General features: G+C 48.3%; 1 protein-coding gene across 3 annotated transcripts in view; it reads right to left on the bottom strand.

The window, feature by feature from the left end:
• The window catches only part of RUBCNL (rubicon like autophagy enhancer), a 39302-nt gene extending 29456 nt beyond the window's left edge, over window positions 1–9846 (bottom strand). The window contains exon 1 of one of the 3 annotated variants that reach the window (XM_072760576.1): window positions 9680–9846. The gene's annotated coding sequence lies outside the window, so the exon portion shown is untranslated. Of the gene's footprint in view, window positions 1–3839; window positions 4486–9044; window positions 9178–9679 lie in introns of those variants that run through there. The other 2 variants (XM_072760574.1, XM_072760575.1) reach the window with 2 other exon arrangements.
• Between the last annotated feature and the right edge of the window lie 13318 nt (window positions 9847–23164).

Genomic DNA, 23164 nt, shown 5'->3' with positions numbered 1-23164 from the left:
CACAGAGGCTTAGGTACAAAGGCAAAATCAATTTCCAAACACATTTTAAAGGGAGAGAAATCAAATTACAAAGCTTACTGTCATTTCTATCGGGAGTTTCCTGTTGAGGGTGAGCACAGGCCAGATTATTAATTAACATATATGAAGGAGCAAAGGTCCTAGATGAAAAGAGAGACTCCTGGGTTCCCCCTGCCAAGTCATTCTGGTTGGGCCCCTGCCCATCAAAGTCAGTGTGGCTCTGTCAAGAATGACTGCATCACGAGGACAACCTTGGAGCCACAGTGCCAACGGCAAAGACACAACTTTTGCAAAAGGGGTAGATGACTCAGTTGGGCATGAGCCACCATGACCTCTATAGTGACCTCACAAAAGTCTTTCAGACCATAACCAGCCAGGACTTTGATGGCAGAGGAGCAGCTTTTAGCTGCTAATGCCCCTAACAATCTTAGAGTCACTCCATGAATAAGCACAAACGTGTCAGATTTAGGAGTTAAGACTTTCTCCGCCCCAGCAAAACTACTAACTGAATGCATCACTGGGAGCACTAAAGACTCATCTTAAATGTTACCTCCTCAGCGAGGCCTCCTTGGTCCCCCTAAAGGTCTAAGCAACTGTCCAGCCAGTACTTCCTCTCCCCCTTTCCACCTCTAGTTTCCCTACTCCTTAGCACTAATCCGCATTTGATTTAACCTCAAAGACTAACACCCACTAGAATGTAAAATCCCTGAGCCTAACTTTTTTTTTTTTTTTAAATTGTACTTTGGATATACTACTTTGTTCCCAGAAACCAAGACAGGGGCACATAATAGGTGCTCAGCAAATTTATTCTTTGAGTGTGAATAAAATGACTGCAAGAAGGAATGCGCAAAAGGTAGCTAAGTATGGTTCCGTTGGTTATTTCTGTTGCCCAAGAAAGAAAGTCAAGAACAGATGTCAACCTTTAGAAGAAATCAGAGATCACGACCCAAGATTTCTGTCCATCATCGCCTTAGAATAAAGGAAGTTGGAGAATAGAAATCATAAATAAGAGTGGAAGGGAAAGGTAAACTTCGTTTACGCCAGTTTGGTGGTGCCTTACTGAGCATGCTCAGGAATAAGCAAACGCGAGTGAACAGACAGCTTGTGAGCTATTCGGGGTTAACGCAGTTCCCCAGTCCTCTTCCCATCTTTCAGTATCTACTTCCCTTCACGCTTTAAACAAGACTCACATCCCCGAGGATGTCGACAGACTCAAACTATCACTTGTCACACAGAAACCGTCAAGATGCCCAATGGAGTGGCTCCACAGGTTCCACCAAGTGGCCAGGAATCAGTCCCCTGCCATTTTCATACAGCTCCAATGTCACCCACAACACATGCTGGACTCTGTGTTCTAACACGACGTGCACCAGGAAGGAAACAGGGCTATATTGCAATGGGGGCTGGTGGCATCATACGGACTCCTCTCTGACCAACTTAACCTTTGGCAATGACCCTGAATTTTGAAGGTCTGCTGTCAGAAGGACAGAAGGACAGAAAGTAATTATGACAGATGGGCGGGGTGAGAAGGGGAAGACCCAACAAAGGCAAAGACCAAGGAACACCAGATACTTTGCCCAATAAAACCGCAAGGTTGCCCAAGATACACAAATGACTAACTTCCTGTGGTCACTGCGTATGTCAGTATGTCACACTTACCGCTCTCATTCTACACAATGATACCATGAAATGTTTCAGGTGTTATTATGCTGATTTGGGGACTGAAATAAAGAACATTAGGGGACTTGCCCAAAGCCTCACCATGAATAACCACCAGAAGGAGAACAAAAACCAAAAGTCTGACACCTGATCCAAAGCTCCTTCCACTGATATTTACATGTGCCATTTGGGCTGAAATTAGGATATTTTTAATTTCATTGGCAAAGTCATATTAAGAATTTTCTCATGAAAAAAAAAAAAAAGAATTTTCTCATGAGATCTGTCGCAAAACAAAGGATTAAGAACCACACCACTATATCTGATTCCATGTTTTTAGAACACCATGCCCGGAATTTTATGATTATACCTATTCATAAAAACAAACAAACAAAACCATTGTACATACATCTCCAATATGGGACTATTTATTTATAAATCTTGGGATGCCTGGGTGGCTCAGCGGTTGAGCATCTGCCTTTGGCTCAGGGCATGATCCTGGAGATCCAGGATCAAATCCCGCATCGGGCTCCCTGTGTGGAGCCTGCTTCTCCCCTCTGCCTGTGTCTCTGCCTCTTTGTCTCTCATGAATAAATAAATAAAATCTTAAAAAAAATACTTTATATGTGCACAGCTCTTCTAATATACTATGTAACTTAAAAAGTCCTGAAAATATCATTTTGTTCTTCCTTTCCAATACATCATCTTGCAGCCTAAAAATACATACCACCACTCAACTAATGTTTTACTTAAAACCTTCCATATAAAAAAAACCCACAACAGACAAAAAATTGCCTCTCTACGTGGATATGAAACAACTGAATAAGACAAAAATTTACCCAAAGTAGGGGTAGGTACCTATCCATGAATGATGGCGAGGTTCTCATGTTTGGGCAAAATCAAATGGGGAGCCATATCAGAAAACAGTCTTGCAGTTCCCCAAATAGTTACACATGCAGTTACCATTTGACCTAGCAATTCCTCTCCTGGGTACGTACCCGAGAGAGTGAAAGTACATGTTCACACGAGAACTTGTGCACAAATGTGAACGGCAGCATTATTCAGAATAGGCAGGAAAATGGAAACCACCCACACGTCCAGAGACTGATCGCGGGGCGAGCAAAGCGTGTGACAGTAGGGTCTTTGGGCCGCAATACGAAGTGAAGTGCTGAGACACGTGGCAGCACCGACAGGCCCTGAAAACGATATGTGTAGTCCAACAGCCCGTCCCAAAAGATATTTCATTTCATACTGATAAGTACTTTTTTTTTTTTAATGAAATGTCCAGAATGGGGAAAGCCGTAGAGGGAGAACATAAATTAGTGGGTTTTGGGGGGAAGGAGGAAATGAGAACATCAAGAGTGATGACGGTTCAAGGATACAGGATACATCTTTTTTTTTTTTTTTAAGATTTATTTATTTATTTATTCAGAGAGAGAGAGAGAGAGAAAGGCAGAGACAGGCAGAGGGAGAGTCAGGCTCCATGTAGGGAGCCCGACGTGGGACTCGATCCTGGGCCTCCAGGATCACACCTCAGGCTGCAGGCGGTGCTAAACCGCTGAGCCACCCGGGCTGCCCTACAGGATACATCTTTGGGGATCTCAGCGCTAATGAGGACACATATCTGCTGCATATACTAGAGCCACTGAGCTGTACACTTTAAAAGCAGCACTTAAAAAAAAAAGATTTATTTATTTGAGAGGAGGGAGGGAGGAGCAGAGCAAGAGGGAGAGAGAATCCCAAGCAGACCCCAAGCCGAGCATGGAGCCCTAGGCGGGGCTCGATCTCATGACCCTAAGCTGAATGAAGCCGAGAGTTGGATGCTCCACTGACTGAGACACCCGGGGCCCCTGCACCGTACAATTTAAATGGGTGAATTGTAGGTTATGTGACTCCTATCTCAATCTCAATAATGTTGTCCAATACAACGAAATGGGAAGAAGTTCCCTTCGTCATCCTTCAAGAAGGTCTAGGAAAGGGCGCCTGGGTGGCTCAGTCGGTTAAGCGTCTGCCTTCGGCTCAGGTCAGGATCCCAGGATCCTGGGATGGAGCCCCACGTCGGGCTCCCTGCTCCGTGGGGAGCTTGCTTCTTCCTCTCCCTCTGCGGCTCCCCCTGCTGTGCTCTCGCTCTCTCTCGCTCTGTCAAAAAATAAATAAATACATACATGTGTAGGGCGCCCAGAGGGTGCTGGTATCGCGTGGGCTGCGGGGATCAGAGGAGCACCAGCTGTAGGTCAGGCTGCACACAACGGCACTGAAAGTTCAGGGGGAAACAGAGCGTAGATCAAGGGAACACAGAACATAGACGCCTGAAGTAGGCAGGGAGGAGACAGGGGAAGTAGAAGTGAAATTGCCACAACTGAACTATCTAGAAAAAGAAAAGAGGAAAAAACACAAAAACCGAGAGCTGGTAAAGATGACTTCATGAGTGTGATGGCAACTAGTCACTGGGCACTCACTGGTCACCGCACCCTACACGACCGTCCAGACCGCCACCCTCGTCCTCAGACCAGCACCGCCAGGCAGGTTGTGCGGGTCCCACTGTGCAGATGGGAAACAAAGTCAACGCAGCTCAGTAGTGTGCTTACGTGGGACTAAGTGCCCATCTTTGAGAAACATACACAGACGTACGTAGAAATCATTTCTGGCAAAGTCATACCGTGGGAAGAGCCAGCCGGGGATACGGATGACACCCAACTGGCCATGGTGAGAACTGTTGAAAATGGGAGAAGGGTACATGTCCTATTCCCTGTGCTTTTAAGTTTGGAATTTTCCATAAGCAAACTCCCTAGGTAAAAGATTTTAAAACAACAACAGGGGCACCCGGGTGGCTCAGTCGGTTAAGCGTCTAACCTTGATTTCCACTCAGGCCGTGATCCCAGGGTCATGAGATCGAGCCCGGGCATGGAGTGCACTTGAGATTCTCCTCCTTCCTCTGCACCACCTCCACCCCCTGCCTCGTTCTCTCTCTCTCTCTCTCAGAGAAAGAGTAAAAAAACAAATTAACAAATTTGTTAAATTTAACAAATTAAAAGAAAAGAAAGAATTCCACATTGCCATATCTGTCCATGTGCCCCTGGGTACCTGTCTGACCTCCTTATCTACTACCTCTCCATCCCCACAGCTCTATACTCTTCTGCACCCCTACACCCATCTAGACTCTTCTACATGAACTCCCATCTCTATTCGAATTTACCTTTGGAATGAGACGTTTTTCATCACCCTTTTTAAAACTGCATCCCTAAGGGGTGCGCTATCCTCATTTACTGTCCTATTTTTTTTTCCCCAAGAGCACTCGTCTTTTATTATCTTGGCCATCATCATCAGTTGATAACTGACACTTACATGGCTTTTACTGTCTGCCTGGCACTGTTCTAGATGCTTCTACACACACACACACACACACACACACACACACACACACACACGATCCTTCTAATACTTTATGAGGTAGCTATAACAACACTATTTTCATTTTACAGATGAGAACTCGAGGCACAGCTTGTAAATGGTGCATTTCACCTCCGGGCAGTCTTGCTCCCAAGTTTACATTCTTCCCCATAACAGCACAGGGGTAAAGGAAAGACCTTCAAATCTCACGGACCCAAAGATTTTCTCCAGAACATTAAAATTTATCAAGCAGGACGGGACTGCTGGCAATGTCATGCTTGATAAATTTTAATGTCCCTTGGCCCGAATCTCCACAGACACTAAGAGTTTAAACGAAGGGTGAGCAACCAAAACCAAAATCAAAACCAAACCAAACCAATCCAAAAAAAAAAAAAAAAACCCAAAAAACACATTTTACATATGTCATGAGACAGTTCAAATGATTTGATGATTGAGTCGTATCGCTTAAAATACCCTTAAAATGTGCATAAACAAGAGTTCAACTCCCCTGACATACCCTATTTAAAAGAGCTATCCTGCAAGCTGTCTTCTAAGAACAATTTCCAAAGAAACAGAGAATAGGGAAGGACTTTACATATATTTTCCAGATAGTTGTTCTCTGACCCACCACAGATTGCTGAAATAAAAGAATGTAGAAAAGTGAAAGGATAAAAAACAAAAACCACCAAAATCCCCACCCTGCCCTCCAGTCCGAAATCAACAAGACAAAAGCACCTGCTGGCGGGGGGGTGGGGGGGTGGGGGGGGGTGCTTTTCATTGTGACCTGCCCCCCAAAAGCTCTGAGGTCTGATTTACATTTATTATTATTATTTTAATAAGTGAAAAACTAAGGCTCCAAGAATCTGATTTACATTTATTATTATTATTTCAATACGTGTAAAAACTAAGGCTCCAAGAACAGAACTCAAGTTTTGTTCTTTTTTTTAAAATGTAATTTCCAAACATTAATAGTTGGGCAGATCACATTTACGTGTGCAGATTGTTTTGGCTTTTTCTCCTTTATCATTTTCCAGCCGACTGTTAATGAAGACAAAAGCCACTTTCCTCTGAAACTTCTTTTTTACTTGCTGGACTGGTTTCTCTTTCACAATTCACACTTCATGTTCCAGCGAGAAGTAAAGCATTTCAATATAGGATTATTGTGACTATTTTGTGGATGAGAAAACAAACGGAGGCCCAGAAAAAGGAAGTAAAGAGGAGACCACCCAGCAACGGCAGCAAGCTCAGCACTGGGGACCTGGAGCCTTGCTCTGGCCCTCAATGCTGCCTCTATATATGAGGGAGATAAAACCCGGTACATAAGTTAAGAAGAAAAAAAAAAAAACCCACACACAAATGTCCCCATCAAATATAATTTTATGCCAATCTGAGAAATTCTCCACTTACTAGCTGTGTGACTTTGGGCAAGGCACTTAACCTCTCTGTGTTTCAGTTTCTTTATAGACTGTTGTGAGAACTCAATGAACGGGAACATGCATATAATCAGGCGGGCACACAATATTCAATAAAACTTAGCTTTATCATCACTATCAATGTTATTTTACAAAGACTTGTAGTTCAGCATATACAACAGCACAATTAAGGAGGCTTAGTTTTACTTCTCAACTTTGTAAATGAGTCGCCTCTCAACTCCTTTTAATTAGACTCTAAAAAAAAAATTTTTTTTTAATTTATGTATTCGTGAGAGACGCGGAGAGAGGGGCAGAGACACAGGGAAAAGGAGAAGGCTCCCTCTGAGGAGCGGATGCAGGACTCGATCCCAGGACCCCGGGATCAAGGGCCTGCATCTCAGGACCCCTGGGCCTGGGCCTGAGGCAGAGAGTCAGCCTCTGAGTCCCCCGGGGGTGCCCCATAACTCCTTTCAATTAAAATGAAAAATCAATCTCACTGGGGGGGGGGCAGTTGACGGGATGAGCACTGGGTGTTATACTATATGTTGGCAAATGTTGGCAAATCAAACTCCAATAAAAAAAATACAAAAAGAAAAAGGAAAAGGAAAAACCAATCGGAGGCCTTGGTGACCTTGTCCCGCTTACCTTATTTTATCTTTTTAGAACAGATACAACGTGACACGCAGGCCTTAGCCCTGCTCTCCTGTACAATGGCTGGGAATCGCTTATTTACAAAGAGCTGCTTAAATTGCGACAGTCACACAAGCAACCCTGTGACCTTTCCTTTCCATATTAGCAACACGAGTCTCCACTTAGGAACAAGGGAAACTGCTCCGGCGGGCAGGGCTACTAGCTGTGTGCCCTCAGACAGGTGGGGACGACCTGTTAGCAAGCAGGGTGACTCCCTCTTTAGCTCCTGCTTCTTCTAGGGATCGTTCAAACGGAAATGCTGATTCTCTCAGAGTGACCCTTGGCTCTGACATTGTTTTCCCCTTATCAGAAACCAAGAACTCCGACCCCAGAAAGCCAACCCTGTTTTCGGAGCTCAAAGGTTTCCTGTAGGGCAGTCAAGTCAAATCAGATCCACCCCCCCTGCCCCCCCACCCCCACCAGAGGTCACTACCAATTTGTCAACTTTCTTAGCCTCTCAGGCCCTGGAGAAGATGAGGAAGGCAAAGTTCCCGTCCCCTGGTGGGTCCCCTGATGGGTCCCCTGATGTGCTGGGAAGAGGAGCTGCGGCCAGACCCCGAGAAACAGGCACATCCTGCTACCGAGGGCAGGTAAGGGAAAAGGTGAGCCCCACCCCAAGCGACGGCCCCATCTGCTCCCTCCGAGGCTGTCCTGCTGGGGCCAGGAAGGGGCGTGGGCCGCAGGGTGGGACCTCTGTGTCCACCCCACACGCTGCAAGCGCTGCCAAGCGCGGCCCTGCCCGACCCTGCCCGACCCCCCCGCCCCGGGGAAGCAGGGCGGGGACGCCCCTCACTCCGCACACAGGCGCCCAAGGGCGACCCTCGGCCCCCCAGGCCTCCCGAGACACCTTCAGCGCAAAGATCCTTCCGGGGGCGCCGCAGGCGGGTCTGGAAGGCACCCCTTCCTTTTAGCCCTCAACCCCATTGAGTAACCCCTCTTGTGAAGGTTCTCGACGTTCTCCAAGCTGACAGTGTCCAGGATCGCGCGGGGGGGGGGGGGGGAGGCGGGGCGGGGAACCTCCCTGTGGCCATCTCAGAGGGTGCACCCCCCCCCCGCCCCTGGCCATCTCAGCAGGCGCACCCCCCATCATCTCAGCAGGCGCACCCCCCCCCCCCCCGCCCCTGGCCATCTCAGCAGGCGCACCCCCCATCATCTCAGCAGGCGCACCCCCCCCCCGCCCCTGGCCATCTCAGCAGGCGCACCCTCCCCCCCGCCCCGGCCACCTCGGCAGGTGCACCCCCCCACCCCGGCCACCTCAGCAGGTGCACCCCCCCACCTCAGCAGGTGCACCCCCTATCTCAGCAGGTGCACCCCCCCCCCCCCCCGCTCCGGCCATCTCAGCAGGTGCACCCCCCCACCTCAGCAGGTGCACCCCCCCCCCGCCCCGGCCATCTCAGCAGGTGCACCCCCCCCGCCCCGGTCACCTCAGCAGGTGCACCCCCCATCTCAGCAGGTGCACCCCCCCACCTCAGCAGGTGCACCCCCCCCCCCGCCCCGGCCACCTCAGCAGGGGCACACACCCCCACCCTGGGGCCGCTCGGACCGCCCCCGGCGCCGCGCTCTCGGGCTGTCCCCGAGCTCGCTCAAGCAGCCACACGCGTGGTGGTCGCCACGAGACGCCCAGAGGTGTGGGCGCCGTGGGGAGGGGAGGGGCCCGCCCAGCCCCCGCCCAGCCCCCGCCCAGCCCCCGCCCACCGTCCGCCGCCCCGAGGCCCCCGCCCGGCCCGGGTCGCGCCCCGCTGCATCCGGCCCCTGCAAACCCGCCGCCCGCGGGGAGCCCGTGTGCACGCGCGCCGAGGCCCCCGCGCCCCTCGCCGCCCCCTCCCCGGCAGCACCTGCACCGCCGCCCCCGCCCCCGCCCCCGCCCGGCCGCCTCACCCCTGCCTCCAGGTGGGCGCCGTGAAGGGGGCGCGGAGGGCAGCGGCGCCTGACGGGCCGCCCCCCGCGCGGAGCCACCGGGCGGCCCCGGGAGGACGGAGCCGGGACGAGCTGGGCCCCCGCGCGGCTCCACCCCCGGAGCCGGGCCAGCCGGGGTCCCGCCCCGGTTCCTCCCCCAAGCCGCGCCCTGCCCTCTGGGGGGGCCCACCGCGCCCTCCGCGGCCGCAGACCCCGAGCAACGCGGACCTGGGCCCGGCCCCCCCCGCACCTGCTGCTCGCCGAGCCCCGCGGGGAGCCCCCCTCCCGGGACCTGGCGGCAGCACCCACCACCCCCACCCCCACCCCCACCCCCACCCCACCCCAGCTCGGCGCGTCCTGCTGAAGCCAGGGTTGGCGGTTCCATCACACCTGGCGGGGGGGGGGGGGGAGCATCCAGGTGGACGCTGCGGGGAAGCCGCCAGGCCAAACCCAAAGTGTTCACGACTCGAAACCCGAGCCCTAAGGAAGGGTCAGGAGGCTGCGTGCCCCGCGTCCGTCCCCCCCTTCCAGGCGCCCCAGCAGCGCCCCGACCTCTCCTGGGGGCAGGGGCGGGGGTCCCGGAGTTACCCGCCCTGGTAGCAGAGGCCGCAACCAACCTGCCCTCGCTTCCTTGGTGGCTTCTAGGTGGTGGAACCAGGTGGCAGGTCACGGGGCCTTGGTTTTGCTGGACGGCTCCGCGGAGCATCCCGGTCCCTGGCACAGCCCGCAGTGGGGTGGCCAAGCGCGGCTCCGGGGGTCCCTGCTCCCAGCAGAGGTGGGGTCCGCATCAGCGCCCCTAGACAAGCTAGCGGCCCGCCCCCCCACTCCTGGGGAGCCTGTTTGGAGGCCTAGGAAGGCTTGGACCTGAAAGGAGTCTGGACTTTGGAGGTTCTGCCCCAGGAATTCAGATGGGCTGAAGGCAGACTGGGAAGGGCTTTCTTTACATTGAAAGGGAGGAAGGAAAAAGGGAGGAAGGGAAGGAGGGAGGGAGGGAGGGAGGGAGGGCAGCCCGTACGTAGATGTGCGCTGCCCGCCTTGGTACCAGGTTCCAAATTGTTCTGAGCTGTCCTGTGGGCATCGCTGAGAATAGACAGATCACCTGCTTCCATTTCACAAAGGAGAAATCTGCGTGTTGAAGAGGTTAAGTTACTTGCCCAAGGTCGCACAGCTGGTAGAGCACCGACGGGCTTTAAAGACCCAAGTCCAAGGCAAGAAAAGCATTCTCGGAAAGGCACTAGGAGATTTTTAGACCAAGATGGCAAGGTTTGGGCAGTTCCCCCTTGAAGTCGCTTTGACACCATCTTTTTGTCTGTTTGTTTTAGAGATTTTATTTATTTATGAGAGACAGACGCAGGCAGAGGGAGAAGCAGGCTCCATGCAGGGAGCCCGACGTGGGACTCGATTCGGCGTCTCCAGGGTCAGGCCCTGAGCTGAAGGCCGCGCTACACCGCTGAGCCACCCGGGCTGCCCACTGTGACAGGAGGCAAGTAGGCCGGCCCCTGCGCTTCTCTGCAGGCCTCGTACAGACTTGAACGTGCCCACTCGCTAATCACAGATAAAGGAAGCCCACGTTCTGGAAAAGTATCTCTACAACGAAGAAAGAAAGCTCAAGGACGGGTTTTGTTTTGTTTTGTTTTTTCATTTAAGAAATACTCACTGGAAACCTACTGTCCCCTCTGGGACTAGAGTCCTGGAAGTAGGATTTCCCAAGTCCTGCTGAGGGCGGGCGTCCCAAGACTACCTAGTGTCAGCTGTTCAATTCTGAGAACGTCGCCAAACATCACCAGCCCCAAACCACCTGGGAAAAGCAGAGGCTGGTTTTCTCTTTCACGGGAAGGTCATCCTGCAGGTCGCGGTGCCCTCCACGCCGCAGGGCCCAGGGGCAGTGAGACCATCAGGAACAACCCCCCACTTCAGCTGGGCGGGCCCAGGCCCAGCACCCACTGGTCAGGCACAAGGCTCCACTGTGGCCAAGACAGCCTCGGAGGAGACGGGAAGCCGGCAGCTGCCTGCCCCAACCCAGCCAGACTTCATGAGAGGTGACTTGTGCCATGAGCAGGGCTGCGACCCTGGTTCTGAGCTCGCCCGACCACATCAGCACAGGAGAAATCAGTCTCTGTGCAAAGCAGGGAGGGAAAGAGATGAACTGATACCATCACAGCCGTCCAGGGAAGGGGGGAGGATCCCCCCCCCGTCCCCCCCCCCCCCCCCCCCCCCCCCCCCCCCCCGGGAGGGAGGTCAACACATGCAACAGGAAGCCAAAGAACCCAGGGAGGCTGCATTTGGCTTGCCTCGGTTTCTTTTCCTCCTTTCTGTCTGAAACACCCGTTATCCACAAAAGGGCACATCTGGGTGACTGCCTGAGGAGCCTAAATAGGCAAATTCATTGAGGCAGAAAATGGAATAGAGGTTACCAGGGACCGGAGGAGGGGAAATGGGGAATTATTGGCTTATGGGCACAGTTTCTGTTTGGGATGATAAGAAAGTTCTGGAGATGGATAGTGGGGATGGTGGCACATGGTTGCAAATGTACTTAATGGCACTGAAATTCATACCCACAAACAGTTAAAATAGTAAATTTTATGGTATGTATATTTTACTATAGTGAAGTACATATGTATGTGTGTATGTATATACATGCATGTAAATGTATATTGAAAATATATGTATTATAATGTTATAATGTTATATGTTATATATGTGGAAGGCGCCGTGACCTGGAAGATGACCTTCCCCATGAAAAAGAAAACCAGCCTCTGCTTTTCCTGAGTAGTTTTATTTTATTATATATAATAAATGTATATGTAAATAATAGACATTTATACATTATAGATACTATTTGTATATGTTAAATATAATGTGTGTTATATTCTTTAATGTATAATGTGTTACATCATGTATCTATTAATGTAATATATAATAGTGTATATTAATGTTACTATGATGTGTGCTGTATATTAAATATATATAATGGGTGTTATGTAATATAATGTGTTTTATAACACACTATTATATATATTGTGTTAAATATAATGTGTGTTATATTATATCTGTATTATATATGAGTATATATATTACATACATATTTGAGATCTACAAAAAAAAACAAAAAAAAATTTGAGATCTGTTATCATGATGTCTTACTTCTTTGGAATAAAAACCCAAGTGAAAGCGATATGCCAAGAGATGGCTTCTGCCCCTGGAAACTCTTTTCGTGAATTTTGTCCTACCTTACTTTTCTTTCCTTTAGGGGTGCCAGGGCCTCGCTTCTGGGTTGTAGCACCCCTCATTCAGAAGGAAGAGTAATCCTGCCATTTTGCTACTTGCTTCAGCTGGTGATCGGTGGCTTTGGGGGGTTGTGAGGGGCATGTTCAGAAGCGCCACGTCCTGCAAGAGGCTCTTTACCTTTCAGAGAGAAAGGAAGCCAAAACGGGTTTAGAAACAAATTAACTGGGTAGATTTCAAGCCCTAACTGACTTCATTCCATGATTCATGAACCAAGCAGCATCCTCTCCAGCTAACAGAAGGGAGCTCCGAGGCTCTGTACAAAAATGGAAGGTTTTTTTAAAGGCAGAAAGGGGGCGGGCCAAGGAAGTCAAAAACAAAAGGAAGGATTATTTCCAGCAAGATCCCTTTCGTCTGGGAGAAAGGCAGGGGCTTATCACGCACACTAACCTCACTAGCACTGATCATTTCATTGCAGATTGACTGGTTGAAGGACACGTTCCCAGGCGTAGCCGAAAGCCTAATGAAACCTCAGTTTACTCTTGTGGGGCCAAGTGACTCCATTTCAGGCCTGTTGTTCCTTCTGTAACAAACCAGCAAAAGGAGTGTGGGCTCTGGTGAAAATGTTGTTTGCTTCCAGCCAACCAGGAATACCAGACACGCATACCCAGGGTCAGCCTGTTCCAGGGGGGATGACAAGATGAAGGGCATGTGGCCTAAGCCTGACAAATAATCCGTAAACCTTGTCCCCATCCCTCTCCTCCACTTTCCATTCCACAGTCCCCACTCTTCCTCTATGAAAATACCCTCGGCAGGGCTGGGAGAACCACCAGCTGCACCTGTTCTGTTCTGCACCTGTTCTTTTCACAAGCTCTGCGGTGTACGTGAACACGGGGGGCTCGGCTCGTGCATGAGTGCCGTGGTGCATGGTCATCTGCCTTCAGGACTAAGAATTGTAAGTGGTTTGTACGCTGTCCTGCACTCGAGACTGTGGACCGAGGAGGACCTTCCTCAATTCTGAATTTCCTCCCCCACAACCTCCTTCCCGTGGGCCTGGTCCCGTACTTCTCATGTTTCTGGTGTTCCATGTATTTGTTAACCGCTCGGGTCGCTTGTGGGGTGTGATCTGAATGCCGTCCTACGGAGGAGAAAGACGCTGGGCTTCGATTAGCTCATGTCTGGGAACACTTAGTGTCCAGCGTTCGGTTTCTTAGTCAACACGTGAAGTGTCCTTTACTGTGATCTCAACCCAATTTCCAGTCACTTCTCTCACTCGGGCCTCAATTACCCTAAGATCCTCAATGGCCCACCGATTGTTCTGGGAACATTCTTCGCATTGTCCTACCTTTATACCTCAAGCCATCAACCACATCTTATATTTTTCACGTTGAGCTGACCTGGGACTCCTATGTGGCTTGCCCAATATTTTCATTTGCCTTTCGGATAGCCTGCTAGCCGAGGTTAGACCATTCATTCCTGAAGTCATTTCCACATGGACGGTTTGACAAGGAAAAGCTACGCCTAGATTAAATCCTGTGTGGCTGGTGAGAATCTTTCTCCATAACCTGGATACCAAGGGGAAAAAAAAAAAAGTTACCTGGTTTTTCTAATTTTTTTTTTTTTTTAAGGATCAGATTTAGTTGACTCGGTATCCCTACTTGAAAAAGTAGCAAGAAAAATCCACCATGCGCTGAGCCTCACCCCCTCCTTGGCGTTTCTCAAGAGCTCAGGTACCTGTATGACATCTGAGGAAAGACTTCTGGTTTCTTCCAATCAAAGTTGCTGCAGAGATTCTCAATTTTGAAATCTTTTAATTGGAGCGGTTCCACGCTCTACGCCGAGTGTGGGTACCAAGGTGCTTCACAAATCTCTTAGGGGTCCAGTCACTCAGCATTCAAATGTTACCCCTTCAGAGACTCTGTCCCTCTCTCACAGACCCTCTCTGCCCTTCCCATTAAAAAAAAAAAATCTTCCTCTTTTTGAAGAAGCCACTTGCCACTCAGGCAACTCCTGCCTTTCTTAATTCCAATTAAGTTAAACACGAAATCTCTTAGCTCCACCCTGGGCTACTCAAGGCCCTACTGAGCCTCTTTAGGGGGATGAGAGAACAGTGGTCTCATTCATTTGGATTTTTCTGCAAAGCACTAAGAATAAAACAAGTGCATTGCTCAATAAATTATCATGAACAATGACATGGAAATTAAATTCTCAACAAATTATTTTGCCACATTAAGTTACAGTCATTTAATGTGCCAGTAAAATGAACATCAGTGGAGACTGGTGTCCAGTCTGGAGAGAAGTGAGCCGAGATGGAGCCAACCATCAGCTTCTCTCTCCTCTTGATTCATTTCATCAGCCGTTAAGCCGTTTAGCCTGACTTGATGCTCTAATCTCATGCTCTCCAGGCTGGCTCCTACTTAAAAGTAGACTTTCTGTATCAATTTGCCTACAGGGAAGGAAGGTGCAGACCAGCCACCATGGGCGTTCCCACCTACTCTACTTCCCCAAAGTTCTATCTTTCATAGTAAACAGTAATGAATTATCATTCCTCCCTACCTATTAATTGCCAGTGGGTTTGGTTAAATTAAATCAGGTCCTTAAATAAATAAATAAATAAATAAATAAATAAATAAATAAATCAGGTCCTGTAAACGGGAGAGTCATGGTCCCCCAAAGACATCCACATCCTTATCCCCGGAAATCCCCGGAACCAGTAATTATGTTACATGGCAGAGGGGAATGTAGGTTGCAGATGGAATGTAGGTTGCTCATCAACTGACTTTGAGATGACAAGATTATGCTGGACCTTTCACATGTCCCAATATGATCACAAGTAAATAAAAGAGGGGAAAGTCAGAGCCATGCTACGTGACAAAGACCTGGCTAGCCATTCCTGGCTTTGAAGATGAAAATAGGCCAGGAGCCAAAGAATGGAGGCAACTTCCAGAAGCTGGAACAGACAGGGAAGTAGATTCTTCTCTGGAGCCTCCAGAAGGAACCCAGCCCTGCTGACACCTTGATTTTGACTCCATGACACCCGCTTGAGACTTCCGACCTCCAGAAATGCACGATAATAAATCTGTATTGTTTTAAGTCACAGACTCCAAGAGACTGAGTGATTTTGCTTGCACTGATGAAATGCAGGTTTTGGAGCAGCAATGTAGAGTCTTTGCCAAGTGGTTTCCTGGATTCCATTGGAAATATCTCAATTTTTTTTTTTCTCTCTGATCATCAGAGAGAAACATCACATGGCCATCTTAAAAATATCTGCCGAATAAGTAAATTTTGGCAAAATATGGAGCCTGTAAGCCACGACTGGTGTACCTCTGAGAGCCTGGAACCCTAAGGATGACCATCTCTCTCCCTAGCTGGCTGTGAGCGAAGGCCTCTGCTATCAAGAACTTGGTAGTTAAATTATACGGACGTGAAGTAACAGAGAAACTTGTGACGAACGATAATACCCAGTTCTTTCTCCTGCTTACAGAGAAAATGTGGATTCAATTTAAAAATAAACGCCAGTCCTAGCAGACAGTAGTGACTTCTCTCACAAGAGGAAGCTTCATTTGGACTCTGCAGTGTGAGGAAGCTCTTTAGGCTGGGGGGTGAAAGAGCTTGTGACATTCTTGTCAACACAGCTGACACCCATAGCACGTACAGCATGGAACACTGGGCCTCTTTGAAGAAGGAGAGACAAGCAGAGCATTTCAATGAACCATTACAACAGTTGGCCAACTTAGAAGGGCTCCCAAGAGTCCTGTTGTCATTCTCTGGTGTTGGAGCTACTGTCAGCGAGTCAAATCCAGTGTAAACACAAAGGTCCCTTGAAAAATACCACTAGTTGAAAGTTGCTGACTCAAGACCCCTCCCGGGGCGAGCTCTACTTCTTGAATTCAGCTGTGTGCAGAGCTGACATGCTGACCCAGCCACACGCACATTCACTGCGCTCCCCGGGGCCACGGCACCACTTTCTTAGGTTCATCGCCCCTAACTAGTGCCATATTTCCCTGGCTTTAAGACAGTCCTGTTTCAATGAGCAGAGATATGTGCAACACGGAGAAGAAAAAGTTTCCTGTTGAGCTTGGGTGGAGCACACGAGGGAAGAGTGAGGGGAGGAGGCTGGCAGTGGGAGTCCAAGGCCACGTGAAGGTGTTGGAGTCTTAGCCTAGGGACGGGGGAGCTACTAAAGAGCTCTGGATGGTGGGACGGGATCAGGTTGGGAGCCTGGTGATGTTTGCACTTTCCTTCCTTGGTGATCTAAAATGTCTCAAGTTCTCCAACTCCCACGTGCATGGGAATCGCCTTGCGTCTTGAAAAAGTGCAGATTCAGTGGTCCTCAGGAGGAGCCCCACATGCTACAGCAAGCTCCTTGGGGATGCCACGGCTGCTGAGCTGCAGGCCACACTTCCAGTAGCAAAAGCCTGAACAGAATCACTTGTAAGATCCACCACTGATTTTTTTTTTTCCAGAGCCTGTAAGAAGGCAAGGGAGCAGCTGGAGGGCACACACAAAGCTCTTTTCCAATCTTCAAATAGCTGTGTGTTTTCCTGGGGTGACCTAATAGCCCGGGCAGAGAACATTGTGGCCATGCCCTTAGTCATTCTTTCTGAGCTCTTCGTTTGTTCTGGACCATTACTCAGAACTCCCTGTCTCATCCTGCTCTCCATGCACTTTGTTACAAATAGGAGTTCAAATTCCTTTTTTTTTCTCATGTCTTAAGTGGGATTGACTATTCTGTTTCTTGAGTTGATGTCAAGCCAAGAACACCCGATTCTTCAAAAATGATCACCATGCCTCGGTCGGGATGATTTAGAGATGTGAAGGAAGGCTGCAAAAAAAAAAAAAAAATTTAGATTCCTTCAAATTGAGGCTGCAGAGGGAAACACAGGACTGGTCAAGCATTTGTGTCATCAGTACGGCATAGCCACACACCGTTGTGTAGTACGAACGACACGATAAATGTAAAGTACTGAGCACAATGTCTGGTACACAGGAAGCATCCGACGTATGACTTTATAATTTACGATATTAAACTGCATTAAGCTTGGGTCTTCTCTTCCTTCCAACCTCAGAAAGACAGTGTAACTCACTAGTTAACGCTCAAGGCTCTCGTCAACTAATAGATCAATGGCACAAAATCGTGTGAACAGACTCACAGGCCACTCGAGAGGCAACAAAGATGCTGCTGACAGTCAGGGAGAGAAAGCTGGGCTTATGTGAGGGGTGCGGTGCATCGTGAATGACTCTTGAGATGGATCCCAATGGTCGCACACGCAAAGCCTTAAGTTCCACATTCATTTCGTGGATGCATTGCAATTGCAAAATACCAGACCCTTTCCCAACTAATGGTTTATAAGAGAGAACAAAAAAGAGGCTTCAATGGTGCTTTGACAACCCCCCCTAACAAGAGAGCAGCACAGAAAGACTGGCTGTCGGTGCAGAGGGCTCCTGATGAAGCTGTTGGCATCATTTGGGGTCATGTGACCCTCCCAGCTTCAGGATCTTGTCTCTCCCAAATCTTTTTGTTGTCGTGGTTGTTGTTGTTCAAATGTATTTGGGAGAAAAGTGAGTGGGAGAGAGTGGGGGGGCGCCTGGGCACTAACGGGGGCAGGGGAAAGCAGGGGGAGAAGCAGACTCTCCAGGGAGCAGGGAGCCCCATGTGGGGCTGGCCCCAGGGACTCCGAGATCAAGACCTGAGCCGAAGGTAGACCCTTAACCAACTGAGCCACCCAGGCGCCCCTCCAACCTTTCTAGGCAAGCAGCCCTTGGCCAGACTTAAGGATGGGCTTGCTGACGTGAAGGTTGGTAGCAGCAGGTCTTTGCATAAAAGCGAGAGCATCATGTGTGCAATTATACATTGGATCATTCTAGCAGGATAATAAGGTAGACGATCTCTGGCAGCCCTGCGACCCCGGGAGTCCTGGTTCCCATATCGCTTTGACTGCTTTTTTCCAGACTGAAATTTATGTAACGTGTTCGATTCGACGTCTCTACTTTGTAGGGTCTAACCCATTTTTATTTCTTCCCCAAGTCTTCCTTTTATTGGTTTTGGTTCCCTCCTCAAATCCCCTCAAGTTGGCAGTGAACACAAGCGGAAACAGGGTGGGTAGGCAAGGCCGCTCGCTCCTCCTCAGCCGGCGGTCTTCCCCCCCTGTTTAGTTTTCCAAAATGCAGTCAGGCTGTGTTTAGGCGGGGGGCTCCCCGCCTGACATCTGCGGGCTCCTGTCCCTTTGCCACTTACCAACTGGATGCCTTGGGCGCTCGCCTCTTGAACCTTAATCCCCTTCTTTGTAAGATGGATAGAATGCCCACCCCACCCCACGCAGCGCCTGGGCCTGCACTTCCCGATCTTAGCACAGGGCCTGGCATGGAGAAGTCACCCACTGGTGTGCACCCACTCTTGTGCGGGGGAGCCACGTCCTGGTTTTGCCCCACGTTCATCTTCCATAAGGACCATCCCACAAATGTTTCCGGTACCATCAGACTCTTCTTGACTCCCCGCAACCTAAGACCCAAGCTTCCCAAACCTGTGTCCATTACATTATGGAAACTAAGGGAGAAAAGGCCCCCTCCTGATGGACTGAGGTGCAGGTGTGAAGACACGGATCTGCTCCATGCCAGCCTCTTCCCGGTTATCATAAATGAGGAAGTGCCTTGCTAAAATCTGTCTTCCTGGTATCGGTATGCATTTCTCAGAGACAGGCTGGGAACCAATGGGGACTAACATTTGGACTCTGTCAAGGACACAAAGCCACAGATAGTACGAATGGTGAGTGTTTACATGGCATTGGGCAAGATGGTGAGGCTCTCTAGGCCTCCGTGTGCTGCACGATGAGCGCATCCACTGCAATATGGTGACGATGAAGGTCAAAATAGGCAATACGATATTTCGGAGAACTTAGTAATAAATGCTTAGAACCTTGTTTATTAACAGGGCTGACCATTTCATGAGCACTTATTTTCCCTATCTGTAAAAAAAAGGATGATAACACCTATACTACAGGTTTTTATGAAGGTGAAATGAGATCATCGTTTAGAGTTCCTGAGCCCAATTTCAACACGGGGGTGGGTTTCACCATGACCAACGCCGAGAAATTCTCCGACACCAGCAGGGCATCCAAGAGCTTCACTCAATTCTGACACTATTAGCCCAGAGGTAGCATCACACAGGCTGAGGGCTCCGTCCCGCAAGGCCACCTGCCACCCCCCTTGTCCCCCACTTCGGAGGCCAGTCTCAAGCCCCAGGCCGCTGCGACTGCTGCAGACTGGAGGTCCCAGGGACTTCTTCCTTAGGTTTGATTAATTTGCCAGAGCGGCTCACAGAACTCAGGGAAACATTTACTTAGGTTTACCTTTTTTTTTAAAAGAGTAAGATAAGGATACAAATGAATAGTCAGATGAACAGAAGCACACAGCGACGTCCTGAACAGAGCAGCTCTGTCCTCACGGAGTTTCCTCGTGGCTGGGTGGCATGAGGAAGCATTTTGGTTTCCCAAGGGTAGAAAAATCTCTGAAAAAGACCAACAAACTACCCAGTTCGGGTTTTTAATGGAGGCTTCTTACATAATCATGACTGACTAAATCTTTGGCCACTGGCTGATTCGACCTCCAGCCCCTGTCCCCTCTCTGAGGCCCCAGAGGTGGGGCTGAAAGTTCCCAAACCTTCAATCACATGGTTGGTCCTCCTGGCAACCAGCCCCAGCCCTGGGGGGGGGGGGGGGGGTCCAGAAGTCACCTTTGTTAATACAAATACAATCATTTCACCTTTACGGCTCCAAAGCATATTCAGGAACTGTGGATGGAGACCAGCTGTCTCCGAGAAATCTATTTGGCCATCTGATGACCGAGCTTTGTATTTCTGGGAAACCACTGTATTGCAGATAATATTTAAATATTTTAAAATGTGTGTGGCACATTTCTGATAGTTTGTAGGAACTTAATAAATGTTAGGTTTTTTTTTTTTTTTTTTGCAAGATTTTATTTACTTATTTGACATGGAGTGTGGGCAGAGGGAGACGTAGGCTTCCCACTGAGCAGGGAGGCAGACGTGGGGCGCAATCCTAGGATCCTGGGATCCTGACCTGAGCCAAAGGTAGACACTTCATTGACTGAGCCACCTAAGCAACCCTAAATGTCAGTTTTTTAAAACAAATTTCTGTAAGTGGGTTGCTTCACCAGCACTACACACACACACGCACACACACATGCACACAAGTGCACGCGTGATTTTCCCTGGTCGGCACTGATACTATTGAATCAGGAAGAAAATCTATATGTTGCTGCATGAACCTGTGCACTGCTTAAAAGGCTCAGGTGCAGTCATAGAGATTTGTACCATCAAACATATTGGGTAGATTTAAAAATGAGTATTTTTTAATGTATTCTTTTCCTTGAATAACCTTCTATTTGATGGGGGGAGGGGGACGGATGCTATTTATCCTGTATCCATTTTTTCCCCCTAATCCAAATGGAAATTATAAACGACATCAATTTGAAACACAAAGATTCCTTCATAGTGTTGTTCTCTCTCCTCCAGCTATTGCCATAAAAAGCCGGCTGCTTGCCCTGTCGATTCCCATAAAACCCAACTGGTCCTTATCATAATCCATTGGATCTCAGTGCATTTCCTTTTCGGTGAATCAGAAGTGACTCTTTTTTATATACTTTCATATTTAGATTTATGAGTAACATGGTACTGTGTCCCAATAAATGTCTTTTTTTAAACAAAGAGGCGTTTGTTCAAGCAGCTAAATATAGCAATTACTCAATACATTCCCCCCCCGCCTTTCCACATAATTCTTGCAATGGGACCTCGTACTTACTGTGTCAGTGGCATAAGGCAATAGACTATAAGGGATGTGTTTATTTGACCTTGGGCAAGATATTTCAGGTCTCTAAGCCTTAGTCTGCTCATCTGTAAAGTGTACATGATAAGAGCACCTACTTCAAATAGAGCTATTATTAAAAATTAGACAATATGAATATTTAAGGTAGTCCCAGCGTTGCTCTAAACAATTGATCTTTTATTTATTTATTTTAAAGATTTATTGATTTATTTTAGAAGAAGCTGGGCAGAGGGAGAGGGAATCCTGAAGCAGACTCCCCACTGAGCAAGGAGCCAACCCCAGGGGCTCCATTCGGGGCTTGATCCCAGGTCCCTGAGATCCTGACCTGAGCTGAAATCAAGAGTCGGCCGCTTAACTAACTGAGCCACCCAGGTGCCCCAACAATTGATGATCTTTTAAAGATGTCTAAGTCCTAAGAAAGAATGTCTTTCTATTTGCCCATCGAGTGCTACGTATATCCCCCCATGTAGTCCTCATTTCCATTGTTTGTTCCTTTGTGTGGGTCTGGTTGAGCCGAAGTAGAGTTTATGGTTATCAGGTGTGTGCAGTTCCTTGTCTAAGCCCTTGGTATGCAAGTCAGAGCCAGGGCCAGATTCCTAGAAGGAATCCCCACACCCCCAGCACATGGCCCTTCATCGTTAGAGACGCTGTTGAATGGAGTTGTATGCAAGCGAGCACCTTCCGATTACTCTGGAGCATCGGTTCCCTCTTGCCAGTGGTGGTGCCATTGACCCACTAAAGGAAACCTTGAGCTGCTTCTCCAGCCATTATCAGCGGCTATTATTTTCGAGACAGTTCTGCAGATTTAGGGTAGCATGGAGCCAAGGAACCAAAGTTAAATAGTTTGCAAAATGGGGGATCCCTGGGTGGCGCAGTGGTTTGGCGCCTGCATTTGGCCCAGGGCGCGATCCTGGAGACCCGGGATCGAATCCCACGTCGGGCTCCCGGTGCATGGAGCCTGCTTCTCCCTCTGCCTATGTCTCTGCTTCTCTCTCTCTCTGTGTGTGTGTGACTATCATAAATAAATTTAAAAAAAAATAAATAAAAAGTTTGCAAAATGATCTAATTTAATCATATTTGCGAATGCAACAGGACACAGATTAGACACTTCAGGAGTTACAATTCTTATAAATGTTCAAAACGTGAGGCTTTTTTCTGATTTTAAGTATAATATATTTATTGTAGGATAGTTGGAATGGAAAAATACTCTCAATTTCTAAGTTGTACATAACCCTGTAGCTTATAGACAACAGCTTTTAATATTTCAGTGCATTTCCTTTGCTTTTTGCATATATATATGCACATACCTGTTATTTATATGCATATGCACACACATTTATTACAAGTAGAAAATCACCTTGTATATACAGCATGATCCAGACTTAAAAAATAATGTCATAAAAATAATAATAATATTATAGCATCAGCGTTTCCACAATTCATGAAATATCTTTCAAAAAAATCTAATTTTGATTGACTGTAATAGCACACTACATAACTGATCCCTGGATTTATTTAACTAACACTCAATGCTGCAGATGATAAAATTATCATTCCACTGCCGGGCTCCCTTTTATGGAAAGGAAAGAAATGCACCTCAGTTACTACCTAACTTATCTTCCTGGGGAAACAATTCATTTTTTTAATACAAAAGGTGAGACAAACTCTATTTAGAGAGTTAGACACCAAAGAATACCTCGTTGGTTCAAGCACCTCACCTGGTGGATATATACAAGAAACGACAGCAAATAAGAACTTTAAATCTTCTTTTTTTCTCACCACCTCTACGCTTTGCCGGAAGGAGGTCATGTGGTCACTGATGTGTTTGTCTATGAAGTTGATACTTCGTACATTACCTTGACTCCTGTATTTAGTTGTTCACTCCCAAATTCCCAGAGGATCCCAAAGAAGTAAAAGCCCTGTTTATAAATGAATTATTTTCCCCTTGATAAACTAAACTTTTACCATATGTTGCTATTCCCCTTGGCCACGCTGAGCTGTAGACAAATGGACTCTAATTTGAGAAGAGATCTG

This window comes from Vulpes vulpes, chromosome 6 (assembly GCF_048418805.1).
Source record: "Vulpes vulpes isolate BD-2025 chromosome 6, VulVul3, whole genome shotgun sequence".
Taxonomy (NCBI): Eukaryota; Metazoa; Chordata; class Mammalia; order Carnivora; family Canidae; genus Vulpes; species Vulpes vulpes.
Note: the sequence above shows the minus strand (reverse complement) of the source record. Positions and strands in the feature narration are given on the sequence as shown.